Source organism: Puma concolor, chromosome B2, assembly GCF_028749965.1.
Source record: "Puma concolor isolate L17-30 chromosome B2, mPumCon1.1.hap2, whole genome shotgun sequence".
In the NCBI taxonomy this organism is placed as follows: Eukaryota; Metazoa; Chordata; class Mammalia; order Carnivora; family Felidae; genus Puma; species Puma concolor.
Genome location: NC_141671.1, coordinates 67,777,223 through 67,789,597, shown reverse-complemented (window position 1 = coordinate 67,789,597; position 12,375 = coordinate 67,777,223). Strand labels below are relative to the sequence as shown.

The 12,375-nt window shown below is 38.8% G+C and overlaps 1 protein-coding gene and 1 long non-coding RNA gene across 9 annotated transcripts in view; one reads left to right on the top strand and one right to left on the bottom strand.

Moving 5' to 3' along the window:
* Positions 1 to 12,375, top strand: part of LOC147581031 (uncharacterized) — a 372,192-nt gene that overhangs the window by 225,236 nt on the left and 134,581 nt on the right. The gene's annotated exons all lie outside the window — the stretch shown is intronic.
* The window catches only part of CD109 (CD109 molecule), a 178,039-nt gene that overhangs the window by 156,145 nt on the left and 9,519 nt on the right, over positions 1 to 12,375 (bottom strand). The window lies entirely within an intron of this gene.

Here is a 12,375-nt window from a genome sequence, read left to right as displayed (position 1 = left end):
TCAGGTATCCTGTATGTCCCCAGGAGTCAGTGTAGCGGAAGTTTATTGAAGACAAGGAACATGGCATGCTCTCCTTTTGCATGAGCAAAGAAAAGAAATGAGCAGGGTTCTTCTTCAAAAGTCAAGATAAGATGCCTGCATTTCCCTTCATAGAGATATAGCATCAAAGAGAATTGGAGCTACAGGATTTCTACACAAATGGTGGGTCAACCTTCTCAGCCATGGCAAGGGTCCAGGACGATGCAGGGAGGACTGTTCCTTCTACTCTCTTTTGTACACACAGGGACTAATGGATAAATAGACAGTGTGTCTCGTCCAAGAGTGGGCAAAGTTGAGAAAAACCCAACTGAGAGGGTTTTGTGGTTTGGCTTTGTTCCTTTCTTTTTTTAACTTAAAAAATTATGTGACAACTCCTGACAAGTTCAACACCCACCTCTTTGTTCTCTCCTCCATTCTCTTCCTCTCCCTCACTAGATATTTGACATTGTCTGTCCAGAAGCAACCATCATCGTCATTTAGAATACACCCTTCCACTCAGTACGCATACTAGTAAGGTTGAGTACATCTTCACATATTAATTTTCATCTTCTATAAATGGCCTCATGAGATCTTTTCTCCCGTTTGTATTAGGTTGTCTTTTTCTCACAGATTTGTAGGAACTTTATGTGTGCTGGACTGAAATGTTATCCTAATGTATAAGTTACAAATATTTCCCTCAGTCTCTCTAGTTTTTGTTTATTCTCTCCTCTGTGGTACAGAAATTTGTATTTATGGTATGGGCAAATTTGTCACACTTTTATTTCATGGGCTGTGCCTTCTGTTAAAAAATAATCTCTTCCTACTGCAAAGTCAAAAAGATATTCTCCCATAATTTCAAGTAGTCTTAAAGTTTTTTCACATCTAGATTTTTAATCCATAAAAATTTTTTCTTTACATACAGTGTGAGGAAGGTATCTGATTTTACTTTTCCATAGGAATCCACTGTCCCAATAAATGGGTTAAATAATGATTCTTTCTTTAATTTATTTGTATTGCTACCTGAACAGACTTTTAGTTCTTCAGTATTTTGTCTGCATTTCCTTCTATAGTAACAAAAATTTTAACTGGAAACCTGGGCATTCAGACTTAAGTACATTTCCCAGCCTTACTTACAGCAGAATGTGGCCATGTTCTGGCCAACAAGTTGTTAGAGGAAGTAGTGTATGCAAACTTCAGGAAATGTCCCCAAAGGGAGGAGACATACCTTCTTCCTTCCTAAACCTCTTTTCTTCTGGTGGAATACAGACATGTTGGCTAGAGCTGGAGGAACCATCCTGAGCCATTAGTTGAGTTTAGGAAATTTGGCCATGCACAGTGGTATAAAAAGTTATAAGAAGTGGTATAAAAAGTTGCTCCCTCACTTCCTCTGCATTAATAGGTGAAAAAGAAATACACATCTATCCTGTTTAAGCCATTGCCATTTTGAGAATTCTGTCTCTCACAGAAAGAAATTCTAACTAATATATTTATATCAATCTGCCACAAATACTTCAGTCTATTTCTAAGCTCTCATTTCTCTTCTACTGACCTATTTATCTATCATTGGACCAGACACCATATGCTTTAATTAATATAGTTTTATATTAAGTTTTAATGTCTAATATGTAAATCACCTCCCCTAGTTACTTTTCAGAATTGCTTTTGGCAGTTCTTTGACTATTACTCCTCCATATTGACTTTAGAGTCTGTCTAGTTCCATGGCAGAAAGTGTTGTGGCATTTTTACTTGAATTTCATTTAACCTATAGATAACTTAAGGAGCATCAACACCATTATGAAATTGAATGTTCCCATCCATGGGCATGGTATAGCTCTAGATTTATGTTTTTATGTTTTACAATAACATTTTTTGCTTTTTCTCCATAAAGGTCTGCATATCCTTTGTCAGATTTATAGTCCCTGGGGCACCTGGGTGGCTCAGTCGGTTAAGTGTCTAACTCTTGGTTTCAGCTCAGGTCATGATCTCATGGTTTGTGATGTGAGTTCGAGCCCCATATCGGGCTCTGTGCTGACAGCTTAGAGCCTGGAGCCTGCTTCAGATTCTGTGTCTCCCTCTCTCTCTACCCCTCTCCCACTCATGCTCTGTCTCTGTCTCTGTCTCTCTCTCTCTCTGAAAAATAAATAAACATTGGGGAAAAAAAAGATTCAGGGGCGCCTGGGTGGCTCAGTCGGTTAAGTGTCCGACTTCAGCTCAGGTCATGATCTCACCGTCCGTGAGTTCAAGCCCCACGTTGGGCTCTGTGCTGTCAGCTCAAAACCTGGAGCCTGCTTCAGATTCTGTGTCTCCCTCTCTCTCTCTCTCTCTGCCCCTCCCTCACTCATGTTCTGTCTCTGTCTCTCAAAAATGAATAAATGTTAAAAAAAAAATTTTAAGATTCATAGTCCTTGATGTTATTGTAAGCGGTATTTTTATTGCAATGTTTAATGGGTTACTGATGGTATAAAAAATACCATTAAGGGGCGCATGGGTGGCTCAGTCGGTTAAGTGTCCGACTTCAGCTCAGGTCATGATCTCACAGTTTGTGAGTTCGAGCCCCGCGTCGGGCTCTGTGCTGACAGCTCAGAGCCTGGAGCCTGCTTCACATTCTGTGTCTCCCTCTCTCTCTGCCCCTTCCCTGCTCATGCTGTGTCTCTCTCTGTCTCAAAAGTAAATAAACATTAAAAAAATTTTTTTTTAAATACCATTAATTTTTGTGTATTAATCTTATATTCAGCAACCCTGCTGAACTCATTTGTTCTAAGAGTTTGTCTGCAGAGTCTCTTGCATTTCCTATTAATTACTTTCCATCAAGTAACCACAGGGATGTGGAAAAAGTAGAGTTGAATTGACTCAATGGTGACAGCATCAAGAGTCTTGAAATAGAAGAATAGTATAGGCAAGAAGTTTGGATGCTAGCAGTAGAGACAAGCCAGTAACATGGTGACAGGATGAACAAGGCAGAGTTGGAATTCTGAGCAAGAATACAAGCTACCACTCTTGAGGGGTATATGTTAGCACTGGAGCCAGAGATAGGGCCATGAAACACAGGAGTTGAGGGAAAGGAGAGTAGAGTCTAAGAAGATTCAAGAATCACAGGCAGTAACTGAACCAGACAACATCACTCCCATAGAGATCATTTAAGGCAGATCAGTTTGGGCCAAAAATAGACTTTGTCCAATCTGAAGAAACATGGGGACAAAAGTTGCTCTGTCTTAGTTGAGACACTGAATGCCACTATGGGAGTCAATACCATTGCTAAGCAGGAAGGTGTATGGCAGAAAAGAGAAGAACTGGATCCCAGCCAAGGATGGATGACTGGAAGCCACTTTAGACTGAAACATTTTGACATCTCATAAACACTGAAAAGAAAGGTAATTTTGTCAGGGCTGCAGTGTCTCTCCAGAGCTTGTAGTTAATAAGCCCTTCTTTACAATTCTCGTCACCACTTCTGAATTCTGTAGTGTTTTACATTTTCATTACAGGGTTATGTGAATTTTAATAAAAGGCTCAGAATATTACAGCAATGCCTCTGAGTTCTAGATGTCTATGTAAGGGGCCCTGAAATCACATTAGGATAGTTAGGAAACAGCTCTACTATCTGGAATAGGATTCTTACTCTTTTCAACCTAAAGGTCTAAAAGCAGAGGGGTGCCTGGATGGTACATCAGTTGGTTAAGCATCCAAATCTTGATTTCGGCTGAGGTCATGATCTCATGGTTCATGGGTTCAGGCCTCACATTGGGCTTTGCACTGACAGCGCGGAGCCTGCTTGGGATTCTCTCTCTCTCTCTCTCTCTCTCTCTGCCCCTTCCCGGTGGGCACATCCTCTCTGTCTCTCTCTCCCTCCCCCCCTCTCTCTCTCAAAAATAAATAAATAAATAAACATGAAAAAAAATTTTAAGGTCTAACAGTAAAAATCAGGAGGGATGGTAATTGGGACTAGAGGTCCATAAAGTGATAGATGCCAGAACTCATTTGACTTTCATTCTGAATCTAGGAAAAGCCTGCTGCAAATGGTTACCACCATGCCAGTGGCCAGAGAAGTAGCCAGACTTTTAACAACCTCCAGAGACCCAGGGTGCTGCCATTCTGCATCAGCCTGCCACCTAGTGGTCATAGCAGTTTATGCAACATGTTACTTGAGTCACCACATGATCTACCTCATCCTTTTCTGTGCCTCAGAGTCCACGCTTACTGGGTCAAAATAAGGAAAAAAAGGGAAGTAGACATTCCTGTTACAATGTGACATGGCAATAAAGTTATTGATAAAATTATTATGGCAAGATGTTTCCAATAATAAAGAAATGTAACTCTTATACTTGTTATATAATCAGGAGTTTCCTTAAAACAACTGTATCAGGGTGCATGGGTGGCTCAGTCAGTTAGGCATCTGACTTCAGCTCGGGTCATGATCTCATGGTTTGTGAGTTCAAGCCCTGTGTCGGGCTCTGTGCTGACAGCTCAGAGCCTGGAGCCTGCTTAGGATTCTGTGTCTCCCTCTCTCTCTGACCCTCCTTTGGTTCTCTCTCTCTCTCTCTCTCTCTCTCAAAAATCAACATTAAAAAATAAAAATAAATAAAAATAAAACATTTGTTTCAATGTTACTTGCTTAAACATCAGTGAAATGGGCTATCAGTATCCTCAGCTTATGCCACAGTTAGATGATTGGCTCAGCCTTGTAGAATGCTATGAAGGACACAAAAAATGAGACCACAGAGATTTTAGGATTACCATACTGATCTTGAGTAGTCTTATATTCATCACTGTAGACATCAGGGTGGACAAAAGAATTTCAATTTCCTTCAATAAAAATTGAAGATAACCTCAAATAATGCCAAGCTCAACCTTAGAACAAAAGCCATCCTAAAAATACCTTTCACTCATACTTCTTAGAGACTATAAGTAAGACTAGGTTACTTCTTAAAAAACCTGTAAGTAATATTAGGTTATTTATTCCAAAATATTTTCCATTGTATTTAGACCTGTGGTATGAAAAGAGGTTACTCTGAACCAACCCAGGGACTCTCAGGATAAACTTGAATGATCTCCCAACTTCAGGTCTCTCCAGAAATAGCAGCTGTAGGGAACAGCAAGCCACCAGGCAGACTCTGGAGTAGTGCTGAGTAGGAATTTCAGGCCCAGGCCTAAATCTGGAGCCCTATTCATGCAAAGTCATCTGGGATAGGGACCATTCATGGCCCTTTCATAGCTTTACCTCTAGATTATATGCACTCAAAAAGCATCATCAACCTTGGGAATGCAAGCTGGTGCAGTCACCCTGGAAAACAGTATGGAGGTTCCTCAAAAAACTAAAAATAGAACTACCCTATGACCCAGCAATTGCACTACTAGGCATTTATCCAAGGGACACAGGTGTGCTGTTTCGAAAGGACACATGCACCCCCATGTTTATAGCAGCACTATCAACAATAGCCTAAGTATGGAAAGAGCCCAAATGTCCACTGATGGATGAATGGATAAAGAAGATGTGGTATATATATACAATGGAGTATTACTCGGCAATCAAAAAAGAATGAAATCTTGCCATTTGCAACTACGTGAATGGAACTGGAGGGTATTATGCTAAGTGAAATTAGTCAGTCAGAGAAAGACAAAAATCATATGACTTCACTCATATGAGGACTTTAAGAGACAAAACAGATGAAAATAAGGGAAGGGAAACAAAAATAATATAAAAACAGGGAGGGGGACAAAACAGAAGAGACTCATAAATATGGAGAACAAACTGAGGGTTATGGGAGGGGTTATGGGAGGGGGGATGGGCTAAATGGGTAAGGGGCAGTAAGGAATCTACTCCTGAAATCATTGTTGCACTATATGCTAATTTGGATATAAATTTTAAAAAATAAAAAATAAAAAAAAAGACACCTGAGACACTTGAGATAGTTGGAAAAAGTGAATTTGGACTGGACACTAGAAGATATTATGAAATTATTGATAACATTTTCAGATGTGATAATGGTATTGAGGTTGTGTTAGAGAATGTCCTTATTGTTAGGAGAAGCATAATAAAATATTTAGGAAAAAAAAAGTATCATCAACCCAAAAATCCATGATGATGATAGTCTCTAATTTGGAATTAATCAGTGCTACCCTCTCATATATTGGAGTTTTGTTTGTTTTTACTTTTTGTTTTGGTTTTATGCCATAAAAGTTTTTCTCTACTTGCTGACTGTAAATCATTTATTAAAATGAGCCCAGTTTAAGATAATGCTTAGTAAAAAACTGATCTCACATGTTTAAGTGCAAAAAAGGGAGGAAAGGAAAATACACATGAAAGGGCATCTCTCTTTCTCACGATTTAGGAGGATAGGAATCAGCATTCATGGAACACTACCCTGCTCTGGATATTTTGCCATCTTGTATATTACTTAAACCTTCAGATAAACTTATGAATTTGAGAAGGTAGTACCTAGGTTCAGATCCTTCCTCAACACTTACCATCTGTGTCCATAAGCAAACTGCTTACCATCTCCAAGCCTCAAGGTCCTTGTCTGTCAAATAGAGATAATACCTGGGAAGAGCCATAAAGATAAAGAACCTGGTACAGGAAACCACCCAATAAACTGTAGTAGACATTAAACTGAAGCCAGGTATTAATTCCATTTTATGGATGATAAACATGTCAGTTCTAAATTGTTTTCAAACCATTGCAACTTAAAAAAAAAAAAAAAAGAGGAATAGCAAAAATCTACAATTAGAGCCATATCTAGAAACCATAACAGCTATTGTTCCATTGATTACTACAGAAAAGAGAAAGAAATGCACTAGCATTTTTTTAACTTTTTTTTAAAGTTTATTTATTTTTGAGACAGAATGAGCAAGGGGGGTAGTGAGAGAACAAGTCGAGGGGCGGGGGGATGGTGTGCAGAGAGAGGGAGACAGAGGAACCAAAGCGGGCTGACAGCATACAGCCCCATGAGGGCCTCGAACCCACAAACCATGAGATCATGGCCTGAGATGAAGTCGGATGCTTAACCAACTGAGCCACCCAGGCACCCCTTTCTCTTTTTTTTTGTAGATTTCTTTGAAGTAGTCTCTACACCCAACATGGGGCTCACACTCACAACCCCAAGATCAAGAGTCACGTGCTTTCCCAACTGACACAGCTCTTCTAAATTCTACTTTCAGGATACCCAGGTTTGTTTGTTTGTTTGTTTTACACATACTGGGTTTATAATGAACTATCAGAAAAGAAAAGATTTATTTTTCCCTACTTTTCTCCAGCTCCTGTCAGAAAAGTTTTCAAGTTTCCTAAGATTTGAGCAAATAATTGCTAGTGCAATTTTGTTTCCTCAAGATAGCTGAAACTATCTCCAGCAATTCCATTCATTCTCAAGGATCCAATTACAAGAATGCAGGGTTTCCTTAGGCAACAATGAAGTTCCATGTATATTTCTGTGCGATGCTTTGGTATTGTTTTTTGTATTCCTTTTGAACTTACACAAGATCCAAATTATTACACTGTTAATAAGTTAATTAACATACATCAACCCTGGTCAGGAGACAGCAGAAGGAACTATTCCTATCATTTGCAATGCGATAAAGAACTTAAAAGATCCCTTATGTGTAGGAATTGATCTGAGCAGCACCAGCAAGTTTACCTAGACTGAGGGACAGTTTCCATAGAAACACTAAGCATCTTGATAACAATTTATCAATCCCAAAAAATATATGACATGAGAAGTTTAGCGATAAAAATATGCATTAGATTTTATGGTTTTCACTACATGAAATATTTTTTAATTTTTTTAAATGTTTATTTATTTTTGAGAGAAAGAGAAACAGAGCACAAGTGGGGGAGGGGCAGAGAGAGAGAGGGAGACAGAATCCCAAGCAGGCTCCATGCTGCCAGCACAGAGCCTAACACGGGGCTTGAACACACAAACTGTGAGATCATGACCTGAGCCAAAATCAAGAGTTGGACTCTTAACCAACTGAGCCACCCAGGTGCCCCTAAAAATATTAAATTTCAGTGTTAATATGTAAAATATAGTAGAATCTTAAAGCCTTTCCATCCAATACGATCTTTTGTATGTGTTCTCTTCAAACATGAAGATGATGATACAAAATCTCTATCAAAAAGCCATGACTTGACAAGAGGAGACAGGTATAGAACTGTTACAGAGCAGGAAAAAAGAGAGACTTAGAATGTTCAACATTATATGTCAATAGGGGATTGCAAATCTAAAAAACAATGAGATACCTCTACAGACCTATTAGAATGGCTGAACTCCAAAACAATGACAATACCAATTGCTGGTGAGGATGTGGAGCAACAGGTACTCCCATTCATTGCTGGTGGGAGTGCAAAATGTAGTCACTTTAGAAGACAACTCAGTGGTTTCCTACAAAATTAAACATACTATTACCATATAATCCAACAACCGTGCTCCCAGGTATTTACCCAAATGAGCTGAAAACTGAAGTCCACAGAAAAACCTGCTGAAGTGGGGTTGGGAACAAATGGTCAAGAAGGAATTCTTGAGACGTGTTATAGTGCAACTTAGTAAGTTTATTTGGGTAGCATGGAGACAGGACCTGTGGGCAGAAAGGGCTGTCCTTTTGCTGTGTGAAGCTGGTAGTTATATGCTTAGTGCTCAGGGGGAGGGGATGTGCAGGGAGTATTAGATGATAAATGTCTTCTTCGAATTTCTATTTATAAAACTACTTTTGCAACATTTCTCTGGCGCTTATAATTCAGCTTGATATTAACTATCGGTGAAATGTACAGGAAGTCATGAGACCCTTTAAGAATATAGCAGCCAGTACCTATTTGATCCTTAATGAAACTGCAGGGTCAGCCTTCTGGGCTGAAGGTGAACCTTTTTCTGCTTCTATGCCTCATTACTGCAATACATATTTATAGTAGCTTTATTCATAATTGCCAAAGCTTGGAAGCAACCAAGATGTCCTCCAATAGGTGAATAAACGAATTATGACACATCCAATACAATGGATTAGTATTCAACCATAAAAAGAAGTGAGTTATCAAACCAAGAAAAGATGTAAAGGAATCTTAAATGCTTAAGGAAGTTTGCCTGTAAAGACCTCATATTATATGACTCCAACTATATGTCACTCAGGAAAATGCAATATTATATAGACAGTAAAAAGATCACTGGTTAAAAAACTAAAAAAAAAAAAAGGTAAAATAAAATAAAATACCATTGGCTGCCAGGGGTTGGGAAAGAGGGGTCGGGAATAGATAGGTGGAGCCTGGGGACTTTTTTGGGCAATGAAACTATTCTGTATGATACTGTAATGGTGGATACATGACATTATGCATGTGTCAAAATCCACAGAACTGTACAACACAAAAAGTGAACCCCAATGTAAACTATGGACTTCAGTTGATAGTAATACATTGGTTCATCGATTGTAACAAATGCACCAGTGCAAGATGTTAATAATAGGGGAAACTGGATGGGGTGAGCAAGATTCAGGAGTGGGGCTAATATGGAAACTGTCTATACTTTTGTTCAATTTTTCTGCAAACTTAAAACTGCTCTAACAAATAAAATCTACGGGCACCTGGGTGGTTCAGTCAATTAAGCATCCGACTTTGGCTCAGGTCATGATCTCATGGTTTGTAAGTTCGAGCCCCACATCAGGCTTTGCTCATAGCTCAGAACCTGGAGCCTGCTTCGGATTCTGTGTCTCCCTCTCTCTCTCTGCTCCCTCTCTCAAAAGTAAATAAACATTAAAAAACAAAATAAATAAAATCTATTAATTTTCTAAATAAGAGAGACATATACACATATCGATGAATTTCAGTTAAAATTATTTTATTGATTTTGATTCTAACTAAATGTGCTATAAAAAGGTATCTTTGAGACAACTGAGGAAATTTAAATATGGATGAATGATAGGTGATATTAAAGAATTACTGCACGATTTGTTTTGTGTGATCATGGCATCATTATTTTTTAAGCCCTTACCTGAAATGTATGAAATTATATCTGGAATTTGCTTAAAAACACTCCAGTGGTGGGGCACCTGGGTGGCTCAGTCAGTCGAGTGTCTGACTTCAGCTCAGGTCATGATCTCATGGTTCATGGGTTTGAGCCCCACATCCAGCCCTGTGCTGACAGCTCAGAGCCTGGAGCCTGCTTCAGATTCTGTGTCTCCCTTTCTCTCTACCCCTTCCCCACTCACACTCTATCTCTTTCTCAAAATCAAATAAACATTAAAAAAATTTTTTTAATAAATACATACATACATACATAATAAAATAGTCCCATGATGGGGTGCTTGGGTGTCTCAACAGTTAAGCATCTGACTCTTAATTTCAGTTTAGGTCATAATCTCACAGTTTGTGAGATTGAGTTCCATGTCAGGCTGTGCACTGACAGTGTAGAGCCTGCTTGGGATTCTCTCTCCTCTCTCTCTCTCTCTCTCTCTCTCTCTCTCTCTCTCTCTCTGCCCCCCTCCCCAAGATAAATAAATAAACATTATAAAATAGTCCAATGATGGTTTTGGGGGAAAGGAGGACCAGGGGACACAAGTTGGTAGAATGGGAGATAGATGAAACAAATTTGGCAAAATACTGGTAATCATCAGTTACATAAATAGTCAATTGAGGTTTATTATTCTATTCTGTCTACTTTTGTGCATGTTTGAAGTTTTTCATAATGAAAAGAATTTTTGGCATGTACTTTAAAATGTTTTTAAGGATTGTGCTGATCTGTTTCCCTCATAACTAAAGGGCATAGGAGACTGGATTAGAACATAGTCTAGGTTTTCAAATAGGACCACCTGCTACACAGTGATGAACACGGACAGGGTGGGAATGATTGGGTGGTAACTGGTATTCTTTTTCAAATGTTGTACTTGCAAACTAATCCAAACATAGGTGACTTTCCTTAAACCTGCATCGCAGCATTCAATTTATACATTCCCTTGCCTAAGTAATCAGAAAAAAGCCAACAACAAAAAACCTGAGACACAGCTGAAGCTATCACTGAAAGTTTCTTCCAAGCTTTACAAAGGTATAAAAGTGTTAACTTCCTTAAACCTGCATCATAGCATTCAATTTGTTCATTTCTGTTCCTTAACTTATCAGAAAATGTCCACAATAAAAACAATGACTCTGAGATACAATTAAAGCTATCAGAAGTAATGAGGTCAGCGGACAGGCACCTACTCCAGTCCAAACCTGCTCCACTTTTTTACAGCTCTCTATGTGTATACTAAAACTGAGCTTTGTTTTCAAAAATATCCTTTACAGTCCACTTGGTACTTTCTAGGACAAAGTGTCTTTAAAAGTTCTTTTACCTTTGTTTGTTTGTTTTCATATTCATGTCTATCAGCCTTCTAATCCTCTGGGGTTCCCTTTTCCAATCCTTGGACTTGATAGAATCTAGCCTCCTTAGTTCTAACACTACACCCTCTAGCATAACAATTAACCCCATCCTCAGACCCTTCCCATTGATGATGGGTTCAGATGATGGGCCAAAAAACTGACTAACACCTAAGCCAGGCAAATTTTAGCACCCTAAGAATGAGAAGTTACATAGATGATCCACTGGAAGACGGAATGGGGTCTGGAAAAATACAAACACACATTCTAATCCTTGTGCTTACGTAAATTCCTCTCTCTGAGCTCAGGTTTCCTTAGCTATAAAATGAGAATATTGTTACCAAAACCTACGAAAGCTTTGAAAATTAAATAATGTATGTGTTACCATGGTGTCTGACACATAACAGGTACTGAGCATTAGTTTCTTCTATTTTCTAATACATTGGACCAAAGTGGTGGTAGGTGTGTTTTTACCACAGGTTCTAACTTGTAAGCACTGTTGGCACAGGGTTGTTTTAAGAAATTAGCAACCCTGGGGCACCTGGCTGGCTCAGTCAGTAGAGCATGTGACTCTTGACCTTAGGGTCATGAGTTCAAGCTCCACATTGGACATAGAGCTTACAATACAATACAATACAATACAATACAATACAATACAATACAATACAATAAAAAAGTAATATAAGATGAAATGAAATTTTAAAAGAAATTAACAACCTTAGTTTCTGCCCTTACTCTGATCATCTTTTCTCCTTCAGGCAAAAGTCCTTCCCATGGCTCCACCTTCTACGCCCTGTATCCCTGTATCTTTTTTCCTTATCAATTCACTGATGCCCTCCTCCAGGAAGTGTTGTATGGGGTCTGCCTCTGCTGACATTACAGTAGCTAAGCCAACAGTTTGGTTACATGACAGGCAATAATGTAACAATAAATCAAGAGGCTACTGGGATTCTTTTTCCAAATAAACACACATTAATGTAAAAGGAAAGGTAAATTTTAACAGATTTAAAAGCTTTTCTCCAGTTTTCCTATCC